Source organism: Crocuta crocuta, unplaced genomic scaffold (assembly GCF_008692635.1).
Source record: "Crocuta crocuta isolate KB4526 unplaced genomic scaffold, BGI_CrCroc_1.0 scaffold93, whole genome shotgun sequence".
Classification (NCBI taxonomy): Eukaryota; Metazoa; Chordata; class Mammalia; order Carnivora; family Hyaenidae; genus Crocuta; species Crocuta crocuta.
In genome coordinates this window covers 8078568-8091960 of record NW_027529641.1, presented here as the reverse complement: position 1 = coordinate 8091960, position 13393 = coordinate 8078568, and the positions used below count along the sequence as shown (strand labels likewise).

The 13393-nt window shown below is 42.1% G+C and overlaps 1 protein-coding gene and 1 non-coding gene across 2 annotated transcripts in view; both read right to left on the bottom strand.

Annotated features, from left to right (window-relative positions):
• ENTREP2 (endosomal transmembrane epsin interactor 2) overlaps positions 1-13393 on the bottom strand; it is a 448581-nt gene that overhangs the window by 262749 nt on the left and 172439 nt on the right. The window lies entirely within an intron of this gene.
• On the bottom strand, positions 6378-6462 carry TRNAE-UUC (transfer RNA glutamic acid (anticodon UUC)). Its single transcript has one exon. It is a non-coding gene; the product is annotated as a tRNA-Glu (tRNA).

Below are 13393 nucleotides of genomic sequence, written 5' to 3'. Positions count from 1 at the left end.
CCTCCCCAGCCCAGTCTCCTTCTTGTCATCTCTACCTCCCACAATGGCACCCCTGCTCCTGGTCACTCAGATCCAAATCCCAGAGGCAGTCTAACATCCAACCAGACACAGTGAGGAAGAGGAGGAGAGCGGGGGCTGCAGCTCCCCCTTCGACAGGGAAATGTGCTGGGGGGGGGGCGGTGTCACACTACAAGTAAAGGATTTTCTTAGAAGGTCTTTTGTAAAGATAAATCACCCCAACTTTCTGCTGTGGACATGGACCAGGCAGTTGGTCCCTGGGCTGGAGGGCTTTGGTGCATTTCCCCTTGGGATTCCAATAGGACTGACTCAGTCCCAGGAGGACAGTATCCTGCTGAATAGACCCCCAAGGTCCCTGTGGTAAACACATCTGCAGCAGGCAGGGCCAAGCCTTAGACCCAGCAGTCTCTCTCACACCTTGCACCAGCCTCAGGCAGATTTCCAAACACATCTGGACCAGAGTTTCATAGGAAAGACTTTGTGCTCTTATTCTCTCTCTCTCTCTCTCTCTCTCTCTCTCTCACACACACACACACACAAACACAAGAAACAAACAAAAATGAATCAGAGAGAGCTCAACAGGGCCCTCTGCCCCCAAGCACATCACGTATATATTTTATTCAATGCATGCATCCTGGAAATATAGTCAATATTGACAAATATTATTTACAAACACTTTCCCATCTCCCAAACCTTTCTTCATGAGGCCCCCCAGCTGTAACCTGTACAGAAATCCTCGACCACTGTTCTCCTGTGTCTCTCTGAGCTCCAGTCCTTTGTTCTTCCTCCACAATGCCTATGACCTCTCTCTTCCCTTCTGTACCCAATGCAGTCCCCCTCTTGTCATCTCTCTTCACACAGTGGCACCCCTCCTCCTAGTCACTAAAACCCAAATCTTGGAGATGGTCAGACCCAGCTGGCTCTGACCCTGCCATCTCCTTAGGATGTGACTTCCAAAGAGCGTTCTCTTTTCCCTTCACACCACCACCAGCCTCATCCAGACAAAGCCTGGATAGAGGATGGGAAGGTACGCCTCCCAGAAAATGTCCACTTATACTGTCTTCTACTTCCCACTTCTACTATATAAAATTTTACCTATTCTTCAAGACATGGCCCAATGCCTCCTCACTCAGGAAGGGTCTATGAATTCATGAGTACACAGAGCCCCACTAAATCCCTAAACCACAACCAGACCTCTCAAGGCATGTTTAATAAGCTCAGACAGAACTCTTTGATCTCTCCTAAGCTGAAGTTTATAAAACTATCAAATGTCTACAGTGACCAAGTGGCTCGTAACAGAAATATTATTGGAAACCCACAAACCGCCAAAGAGCAGGCATTTATAAACATGAAGGAAGTGAATATCACTTAACTTAGGCCACAGTATGAATTCTTGACTTTCTTTACTTCCATCATAAATTTATCATTTCATGAATCCCCTCAAATAATTTTACTTCCAACAAATATGAACAATTTGCTTTACTGGGGAAAACTTTACATTTCTAAGAATCATTAATGACTGTAATTGGGGATGGATTCAATTCCCCTATATAATGAAAAAAAATAAAACCATCAAACACAGTGGGTATGGAAACCCTGTGATGTTCCCTGATGACCTATGACCTTGATTATCAATATGATAATCAATGATCAACTATGGTAATTATCAATATAATTTACGCTCTGGCGATCCTACCCAGCAACTCTTAAAATGATGTTACCTTGGCAACACCTTGACTGCAGACTTGTAAGACCCTGACCAGTTGATTCAGCTAAGCCACGTCTAGACTTCTGACCTAAGAAAACTAAATGATATTGTGTTAAGCTGTGGGAGTTTGCTACACAACATAGAAAACTACTTATTATGGACTAAATGTTTGTGTCCTACCCAAATCTGTATGTTGAAGTCCTAACCCCTAATGTGATGGTATTTGGAGGTAGGACCTTTAGCAGGGAATTAACATTAGATTAGATTGTAAGGGTGGGTCTTCAGGATGGGATGGTGGTCTTACAGGATGAGAAGGATCTCTCACCCTCTCTCTCTCTCTCTCTCTCTCCACATATGCACACACCATGGAAAGGCTATGTGAGGACATAGAGAAGTTTTTTTTTTTAATGTTTATTTTTGAGAGAGAGAGAGGTAGAGAGTGAGCAGGGGAGGAGAAGAGAGAGAAGGAGACAGAATCCCAAGCAGGCTCCACGCAATCAGCGCAGAGCCCAAGGCAGGGCTTGAACTCACAAATCATGAGATCATGACCTGGGATGAAACCAAGAGTTGGATGCCCAACTGACTGAGCTACCCAGGAGCCCCCACAGTGAGGTTTTGACAGTCTGCAAGACTGGAAGGGGGTCCTCACCAGAACCCAACCCTGATCTCAGACTTCCAGCCTCCAGAACTGGGAGGTTAACTTAACTGTTGGCTAAGCCACCCAGTTTATGGGACTTTGTTATGGCAGCCCGAGCTTATTAATACACTAATACAACCTGAGTGCAATATGGGATTCTTGTTTTCAAATGTCCACTCTCTCCCCGTGTCTCCCACCAGAAGCTGACTTCTCTGCTCTTCTGGACTAGAACCCTCTCTAACAAGGGAGGGGGCACAAGAGAATGGCATGGAGGAGAGTCTTCAAAGCCTGGGTGCCAGACTGCCTCTTCCCTGAGGATGCCTCCTGGTCCACTTGGCAACAGAGCAGGATGGAGTGTATCCCTGCTCAGAAATGATCAGGTTGAGTTTGAATTATTTTTTGCTCAATTCCAGCTACCGGTGAGAATTATGTTGCATGTTCCACCAGCTCAGTAATTCCTCGGGTTTATTTTGTACCACTCTGGTGAGGAACGGGGCCATGGAGCTAGTTAGCCGCGAAATTACTGCAGCTCATGAAACCTTTGTCCCATTTAATTTGCCAATATCATTATTCAAAGTCCACAGTTTACACAGAATATGAAGAAATTGAAGAGGGTCAAAGAAGAGTAACGTGCGATTAAGAGGCTGTGAAAGAAAGGCCAAAAAAAAAATAACCTGGGAAAGGCATGATATTGTTCAGAGAGAGAGAGGGACTTAACTTTTCAAGCACCTGCAAGTTGTTAAAAAGGACACTAACCCACTTTTTTCTCCACTTCCCACCCAGCCTAAATAGAGGCAAGAGATAATATTAAAAATGAGACAGAATTTCCTGCTGTTGAGGGTGATGAAAGGGGATAATAGACTGCCAGGAAGTAATGGCATCTTTGGAGCCAAAGGCCTTCCTGTTTGATTGGTATTACTGTCTGAACACAGAGGCCTGGAATAAATTAGCTCTTTAAATCCTGTCCTCTAAGATTGAAAAGTTCTTTCATTGCCCCAAATCAAGAATTTTCTTTGGAGCTTCATTTCTAGTTCAAAGGCAAATGGTAATGCAACATTTTAGGTAGGGAAGAAAGTCCTTCTAGAACGCAAACTTGAAAGCCAATTAAATTCTTTCAGGAAACATATGGAAGGTGTGCCTAACAGCTACAGCGGTATCAATTTACCACTAAGAAGCCAGGGTTCATGGTTTTAGCAGAAAGAACTGTTGTTGCAAAAAAATGGAGCAAATAATATTCTGAGCTGCCCCGAATGAAAGAAGTCTACTGACCCTGTCTCTCAAAGCTTTTCAGATTTCAGACCTGTGCTATGCAAGTCTCCATTCCAATTCATGGAATGGCTGAACCTCTTAATTTATTCTACTTATAGTTTCTTTTCTTTCCGAGTGGTTCTCTGTGTCTGGGTCCCCTGGGGCCACATGGCATGGCTCACTCCAGCATGCAAACGCTCAGCCTTCGATGTCCATCTCAGCTCCCTTCTGGGAAACATATGCATCTTCACATCCACTCCATAGCCATGGCTTCTGCCTCCTTCCTTCAGAACAATTCCCAACCCACCATTCTCTCTCCTAACCCTTCACGCTCACCTGTAGCTCTGACTTTCTCCATGCCACCTCCCACTGGAGCCTGCATCAATATGTCAAACTCAAAACATCCACAAGGAAAGCCAATCTCCTTCTCAGCCTACTTCCTCCATGATAGAAAAGAATTCTATAGCTTTCATTCTCTCATTGTATAGTACCAAAACTATAAATTGATTAGAAAGACATCCCCATGAAAGAAAAAAGTAAAATGTTTTAAGATATTCTAAATAACCCAGGAGTCAAAAGGAAATCCAAGTAAAATGCAACATAGTCTGTTCTGCAGTGAATGTTTCTTTGATGTAAATTACTTCATATACTGCTTGGTACCAAACTCACTTGTCCTGGCTCTGCCTTGTGAGATGCAGTCTTTCACCAGGGCTGTTTACTCTGAAATTAGGGTAGTTACTATACCACAACTGGATTTTGTTATTTAATGAGTTAATAAAGTAGCATATGTATTATTGTAACACATTTTTAAAACATTTTTAAAATATTTATTTTGAGAGAGAGAAAGTACATGAGGGGCAGAGAGAGGGGGAGAGAGAAAATACCAAACAGGCTCTGTGCTGTCAGTGCAGAGCCCAATGCAGGATTTGAACCCACAAACTGTGAGATCATGACTTGAGCTGAAATCAAGAGTTAAGACACTTACAGACTGAGCCACCAGGGCTCCTAAAATTGTTTATTTTAAAATACTTCAAAATAATTGGTTTCCTTCGTAATCCTATTTCATTTTACACATTTAAAACCCTTAATCTGAGATGGGCTCCCCAGATTTCCCTAGACTGCTATCCCACAAGGCATGAACCTTTGACTCAGAACTTCCTTTAGTACAGACCTTCTGGTGGTAAACTCCAGTTTTTTGCTTATCTGGAAATGTCTTACTTCACCTTCATACTTAGAAAGTAGTTTTACTGGGTACATGGTTCTAAACTGACAGTTTCTTCTCTCAACAGTCTGAAGATTCTATTCCACTGTCATCCGGTCTCCACTGTTTTATTCTTTTATTTATTTTGAGAGGAGGGAAAGAGAGCTCATGAGCACAAGCAGGGGAGGAACAGAGAAAGAGGGAGAGAGAAATAATCCCAAGCAGGCTCTGCACTGTCATTGCACAGCCTGGTGCAGGGCTCAAACCCACAAACCATGAGATCATGACCTGAGCTGAAATGAAGAGTTGGATGCTTAACCAACTGAGCCACTCAGGTGCCCCCAGCCTCCACTGTTGCCATCAGGAAGTTGGATGTCCTTTTCACTGTTGTTCCTTGAAATGTGAAGCTGTCCTTACTCTTTAAAGATTTTTAAATCTTTAAAATTTTTTTTGCCTTTAGTGTTCTGGGGTTTTTGCATATGTGTAGGTACGGATTTCTTTTTATTTATGCTTTTTGGGATGTACTGTGCTTCTGAAACTATGATTTTTATTATTATTATTTTAGAGAGAGAGCATGAGCCAGAGAGGGACAGAGGGAGAAAGAGACAGAATCTTAAGCAGGCTCCATGCTTAGTGCAGAAACCAACACAGGGCTCAATCCCATGACCCTGGGATCATGATCTGAGCTGAAATCAAGAGTCAGACGCTCAACTAAGTGAGCTACCCAGGTGCCCCTGAAACTGAATTTATATCTTTCATGAATCTATATAGCCAGTACATCTTCAAATATTACCTCTCCTACATTCACTCTGTCAGGGACTCAAACAGCCGCATGTACATTCCATCCTCCAAATCTCTTAGTTCTCCTTTCACATACTCCATACCCATGTCATTCAGTATTTTGTTCTGAAAAATTTCCTTAGGTTTGCCTTCCAGATGACCAATTTTCCCTGAAGTACGTTTCATCAGCTGTTGAACATTTGCATTTGTTTAGAGAATTTTAACGTTCGTATTTTATGTATTTACAAGTTCTGCTTTTATCTTTCCCCAAATACGACTATTTGTTTCAGACAGTTTCTGGCTGCATGCTCATCTGTATGATTCTGCCCATAATTGCTTTAAATATTTCATATGCAGATGTCTAGAGTCGAAGATGTATAGTGAAAGAAGGTATCTAAGTCTGTTGCCTGTTGTTTCTGTTGACTCTCACTTATTGCAGTTCGATTTCTTTGATGCTTGCAGGCTGGGAAGTCTTTTGTTGTTAACACATTGCTTGCTCTTAATCAGTGAGGTTCTGTGGACCCAAAATGGAGAAATTTTCCCAGTACTTCTGCCAGTAACCAGGAAGCACACAGCATCTAGAAATACTGTGATCTCCAAGGGGTTCAGCTCATGGATCAGCATGGAAATCATCTGAACCCTCCCCACTCCATTTCATTCTTTTTTTTTAATGTTTTATTTATTTCTAGGAGAGAGAGAGACAGCATGAGCAGGGGAGGGTCAGAGAGAGAGGGAGTGACGGACTCTGAAACAGGCTCCAGGCTCTGAGCTGGCAGTCAGCACAGAGCCCGACGCGGGGCTCGAACCCGCGAACCACAAGATCATGACCTGAGCGAAAGTCAGACGCTTAACCGACTAAGCCACCCGGGCGCCCCTCCATCTCATTTTAGAGTGCACATTCATGCTCAAGGCACATGCTTGCTCCAGCCATGTACTGCTCTGACCCTGCTTCTTGCCGCTCTGGCTCTAGCCACCTGCTGCTCTGGCTTTTATTGTGTGCTGTTTGTTTGAGGGTGGGGTAGTGGACTCCAGAGACCTGCAATGCCTCCAGGATTATGTCCTTTTTCCAGGATCAGGGTACCAATGGAATCAATGTCTGGTGAGGGCTCACTTCCTGGATCATAGATAGCCATTTTCTCATACGGCCTTACATGGTAGAAAGGACAAGGGCGCTCTCTGGAGTTTCTCTTATAAGGGCAGTAATCTCATTCATGAGGGTTCCACTCTTGTGACCTCACTACCTGCCAATGACTCCATCTTCAAACACCATCACACTGGGAATGAGGATTTGACATGTGAATTTTAGGGGGACATAAACATAAATAGGGGGACATCAGTCAATAGCACCTAGGATGTTATAGCTGATCAGAATTCTAGGAAAATAAAAATTACTACAATGAAGTCCCCCCAAATTCAAAAACCCAAATTTACCTACAAACACCAAGAAATTGGGAAAGTGGTCAAACAGCCACAGGCAAATTCTTCAAAAGCTTTACGGTCTAGAGATTTCCAACACTATTTAAATTTTTTCTGAGCACAGAGAGAAAAAACAAGGCACTTTTTCAAATTCTTTTTAAAAAGGTCAGCATAATAGTTATAAACCTGTAAAATATCACAAGAATAGAAAACAGACTAATTTTACTTACAGAGGTATACAATTTTTAAATAAAATGTTAGAAAATAGAAGTCAGCAGTACAATTAGAAGAATAAAGAACAAGACAAGGGGTTCAAGTCAGGAATGAAAAGATGGTTCAGGAAGAGGAAACAGTAATAAAATTAATCATAGTAATATGACAAAACTGAAAAATATCATTCCAGAGGTATAAGTGGCATTTGATAAAATTCAATCACTATTTTTAATGAAAAAAAAAAAAACCCTTAGTTTAATAGGACAAAATAAAGATGCTCACAATTGCTACATATATTTAAAATTAATATGAAAATACCAGTGTGGTATGCAGAAGTATGAGGTGGTCCCCAAGATCCCCATCTCTGGTGTATACCTCCTATAGAATCCCATCTTTCTGAGTGTGGGTGGGATTGTGAATGTGGTGAATTTCAGTCCTGTGGTTAGGCTGCTCTATATGATAAAGGTGAAAGGATTTTTCCATATGCTCAGGTTCCAAAAAAGTTTGGTTTTGAGTTAATCAAAAGGAAGATTCTCCTGGGTGGGCCTGACCTCATCAGGCAAACCCTTTGAGTCTGGGCCCTTGGTGAAGTCAAAGATCTGAAACACAATGGAGAACCTGCTGCTGTCTGAAAGAAGCAAGCTGCTGTGTCTTGAAAGCGGTTCTAACAGCTGGATCTTCTCCACCTGTTAGATGGCAAGAAGATAGGGACTCAGTCATACAGCCATGCACATGAACTGGGCCAATAACCTGAGGATAGATTTTTCCCTCATCAAGTCTCTGGATGAAAATGCATGTGGCCTCACTTTGACTTCAGCCTTCGGACCCTGAGCAGAAAACCTAAATATCTCAGACTCCAGACCCATGCAAACTCCAGACTCACTAAATCTATGCTGTTTTAAGCCACTGTGCTGGTGGTAATTTGTTCTATAGCAGTAGAAAATGATTACAACTAGCTCATAAAACCAAAAAAAGAAAAAAAAGTTATAAATATGGAAAGAGGAGGCAAAATTATTACCACTTGGAAATGATAACGCTTCCCTAACTAGAACACTGAAGCAAACTGATCAAAAAGAATAAGAGACCAATCAGAAGAATTCAGTAAATCATATGGTTAGGAAATTAATATATTTTAAAATTATGACACTAGTTACATTTAGTGGACATTGACTATATGACGTACACCTACTAAGGCCTTATACTTCAACTCTTTGTATCCTGACAACCGTAAAAGGTATGTGTGAGTTTCATGCCTCACTGCACTGATGAGAAAATTAAAGCACTCACTCACGTTACAGTGTCAGGATATAAGCTCATGAACTACAAAAAAAAAAAAAAAATAGCTTTCCTATATGCATGCAAAGACTGGTTAGAAAAGAGAATGGAATTAAATATTCCATTTATAATAGCAAGCAAAAAGTCAGAATAACTTAGAACACAGAGACTAACATGAAATGAGCAAGAACAATATCAAACTCTTAAATATCTACTGAGGATGTATAAGTCCTTATATTTGATACAAAAAAATCATTTTTTAATTTTTTTAAAGTTTATTTAATATGAGAGAGACAGAGAGAGAGGGAGAGAGAGAGAGAATGTAGGGAAAGGGGCAGAGAGAGAGAGAGAGAGAGGGAGAGAGAGAATCCCAAGCAGGCTCTGCACTGTTGGTGCAGAGCCCCACATGGGACACGAACTTATGAACTTTGAGATCATGACCTGAGCCGAAAACAAGAGTTGGAAGCTTAACCAACTAAGCCACCCAGGCACTGCCCCTGAAAAAAAAAAAAAAAATTTTTTTTTAAATAGAAGGACCAAAGACTGCACAAAGTCTAATTAAAATACTATAAAGGGAAAAAGGAAATCTATTCAATAAAAAGCATTGGGAGAACTGGTTAGTCACTTAGAAAGAAATAAAACCTATTTTCTACTACTCTTTATACCAAAATAAATTCCAGAGTAATCAAGAGTAAATCATAAATTGAAACCTGAAAGACCTAGAAGAACATGGGAGCATTTTTAAAAGCAATCTTGAAAGGAATTCAGTGTTTTGAGGAATGACACAGAATCAAGATTAGTAAATCTCACAGAAAAGATTAATTTCAAATGTTTATAGTAAAAGAATTCGTATATAATAGTAGACTGGATCTTTGCTCTCAATCCCAGGGATTCCCCATATTAGAAGCATAAGTCCAGCTTCTGACGGGTAATATAGAAGCCTCCTAAGGGAGTGCACAGAGTACTCAATCTCTCCCAATGCTGGGCGTGGCCACGGACTTGCTTGGACACTCCAGGTGGAGGTGGCCATCCCTCCCAGGACCTCCGGGGCATCTCATGTTGCCACCCAACATCACATGTCCATCACACAATGGACACATGGCACAGACCCAAACCCAACAAAGCCTTCAATCCAAGGTGGGGCCACCCCAGGTGACCTGCAAACCAGAGCAGAAAACAAAGACTGGCTACTGTCAGCTACTGAGTTTTGGGGTGCTTCTTTATGTAGCCTTATCATGGTAAGAGCCAACAAACATATTTGTGGTATAGGGGCGCCTGGGTGGCTCAGTCGGTTAAGCATCCAACTTTGGCTCAGGTCATGATCTCACAGTTCATGGGCTCGAGCCCCACATCGGGTTCTGTCCTGACAGCTCAGAGCCTGGAGCCTGCTTCATATTCTGTGTCTCCCTCTCTCTCTGCCCCTCCCCTGCTCATGCTCTCTCTCTCTGAAATAAATAAAACATTAAAAAATTAAAAAAAAAAACATATTTGAGATATAAAAAGAAGACCAGTTCCAAATGGGAAAAATACTTAAAATACATACAACAGACAAAAGGTTGATTGCCTTAATTTACAGAGTTCATATAAATTAATAAGAAAGGGGACATCTGGGTGGCTAAGTCGGGTAAGTGTCTGCCTATTGATTTCAACTCAGGTCATTATCTCATGGTTCTCAAGCCCTGAGACAGCCTGTGTGCTGACAGCAAGGAGCCTGGTTGAGATTCTCTCTCCCCCTCTCTCTCTGCCCCTCCCCTGCTCACATGCATGCATGTGTGCTCTCTCTCTCTCTCTCTCTCTCAAAATGAATAAATGAACATTAAAAAAGGAACCACTCAATAGAAAATATGGCCAAAGATGTTCACATTTTTAATGGATGATAAACATATAAAAGGATGCTTAAATCTACTCTAAATTTTTTAAAACAAGCCAAAACAATATGACAAATAGGTTTTTATCAGGCTGCCAACTTTTTGGTGAAGTTTGATAAGACTCAGTGGTGGCAAGAACAGAGAAGAAAGAAGTTCCTTTTTAATATTATTGATGTTATTATAAAATGATGCAGCCTTCCTTCAGGGCAATTTCATAAATCTCTCAAAATAGGAAATGCACATACTTGTATTGAATGATTTCACTACTGGGAATACAGTCTTTGGATACAGTACCAGAGGGATGCCAAGTCACTTACTCAACGATATTTACAGCAAAATTCTGTAACGAGTGGGTAACAATAAAAGGTTAAATAAACTTCAATATTTGCATAGAACATGAATATATGCATTACGAAATTTGAGGTAGATCTGTTTATGCTGCTGAGGACCAATCTCAAACATAAATAATTGACGAACAAGACATAGCCCAGTGTGCATAGAATGATCCCATTTGTATAAACAAAGAGAAATGGATGGATGTTGGTACATACATAAACATTTCTCTCTGGAAGGATTCACAAGCAACTTAACAATGGGAAACTGGATGAGAGAAGAAGAGAAGAAACACTTGCTATTAAATGTGTAACTTTCTGAAATACTAAGCTTTAATCTGTGCACGCATTTTATCATGAATATTTTAAACTAGCATACCACTGGAACCTGTAATTCCACTTCTAAGAATTCCAAGTATTAATCAAAGTGTTCTTTATACTTTTGAAAATTGGAAATGACCTGGGTGTTTAGCAAGAGAGAACTGCTTATATTTATTAGGTCTTTTCCAATTGCTGCCACTAAATCATGTTGTAGAAGACTATTTAGTGCTGTGTGGAAATGTTCACACCACATAAAAGAAAAAGAAGAAAAGAAAAAGCAGGCTACAAAATGGTTTGGAGGGGGGATAATTTCCCTTGCATTCAGTAAATAAGTACAAATGCCAACACACAAAATACATAAAGGAACCAGCACCAGATCCCAAAGACAGCCAGGGTTATCTCTGCAGAGTGGGACTTTGGCTTCCTCCTTGTACTTTTCAACTTCCCATGTTTTATAGGTAATAGGAAAAACATTTTATTGAAACAGAAGCTAACAATAGCTGGTTCTGCCTTCTAAGGGGGTGGGCATACCCGGGTAAGGGGGACATAATTCCCTCTAATGCTTCCTTCCACAGGTGAGAGAGGTGGATGGGGCCAAATTCCAAACTTGCACTGAAGGGTCCCTTTCTTCAGAACAGATGTTGAGGGTCTCTGAAGACTTACTGCCTTAGGACTGAGTAAGGAGGCAGGAAACCATAATCACAAGCACTGTGATGAGGGTCAGAAAGGTGATAGGGATCCAAGGTGTGTGGGGGGAGACCTGGTCTTCCAGGTAAGATGCCATAGGCGGACGGCCGCAGGCAATTCTATGTGCTGCTATTCTTTGATGAAGAACAGTAAGAATTTAAGAATACAAGAAGATGTGGTTTATCTATACCATGGAATACTACATGGCAGTGAGAAANAAAAAAAAGAATTTAGGAATAGTAAGAATTTAAGATACAAATGCAAGTTTCAAAGATGCATTCCAACTAGCACCCAAATGTGTGTAAAAGCCTCCTGGCCCTCTCTTTCCCTCAACCAACATCAGAAAGAAAATATGAAGTGGGCAGGTATACTGCCCAGTCTGGAAAAGAATACTATAAAAATCACGTGCAAATCATTTTGGTTCTCTTCTTTTAGAAATCTCCTCTTTGCACAATAAAAACAATGTATTTGTTGATACAGAACATTAATTCCATTAAAATCACATTAAGTATAATGAAAAGCTATCAGAGTATAATTATGTAAGCAAATTCACAGACCCACATCAACTTTTAAATCCACTGGAATTACAACCAGAAGTGAACCTGCCTGGTAGACAAATTGCTCCTTTGTTTCCAAATGATTATGAATAAAGCCCCACTGTACTAACGTTATCAACCACACACACTTTATGCAAACTCCAAAATCTAGGATTGCTCCTTAAAGGTGCCTTTGCCTGGGTTTTCGCAGAGCCATCCTATTCCTGGGGCCAGAGGCTATGCTCTTGAACTCGAGTCTTCTGAGTTAAACTTGTCCCAAAGCACACTCCCTTCTCAGAATTCCTGCCCCTTGAGCGACTGTTCCCTGCCGGGTCCGCTGAATTCCTGTACATTCACAGCTGCCCCTCGGAGGATTCCTCTGCAGTCAAGACTGGGGGCAGATGCTACCCGCCGCCCCCAGGTGTCCAGATTCCCTCACACCAACTCTGGTCCTCCTCAGCTGTCCAGGCCATACACAGAGACTTGGGTGCGGAGTTCTTTCTAGAACTTAGTGAGGTGCCCAGAGGAGGCAGAAGGTTGAGGGAACAGGAGAGGAAGGAGGCAGCGGGGACTTGGTTCCTACCAGAGGGTACTAGGAGCACTTGTATACTGCTGACCACCCCATGGGAGTGAGGACCATGCCTGCTGACGACCATCCAATTGAAGGGACTCATGCTGGGACACCTCCGCCCCCGCCCCTCACTCATGATCTATACCCACCCACAGGCTTAGCTACTTCTAGGACCCCCAAACAGAGACTGGGGAACCTGCACAACTGTGCCGTGCTAGCAGCATGCAGGGAATCTCCCCAAATTGGCCCTGTATGGATACAAAAGGGGGGCAACAGGGGCCAGGACCCCTGTAATAGCCAAATCTATTCTCCAGTCCTGTTCCCCTCTCCTTGTCGCTGTTCCCTACAGCCACCCCTATCCGCAACACCCCCTGCCCATCTCCTCATCCCTTTGCCTCCCTTCTACAGGTGATCTGTCCTGGGACAGCTCATTCTCGATGCTGTTCCATCCTAGAGTGAGTGTCTCTAACCTCTTCCCCCAGCCTCTCTGCCTTCCAGGCCAGAGAGTGTACACCCAAAGGCCTCATGGAAATCTGCTGGATGCCTTATCAGCAGGTCTGACTCGGTAGCGCCAACCGTGCC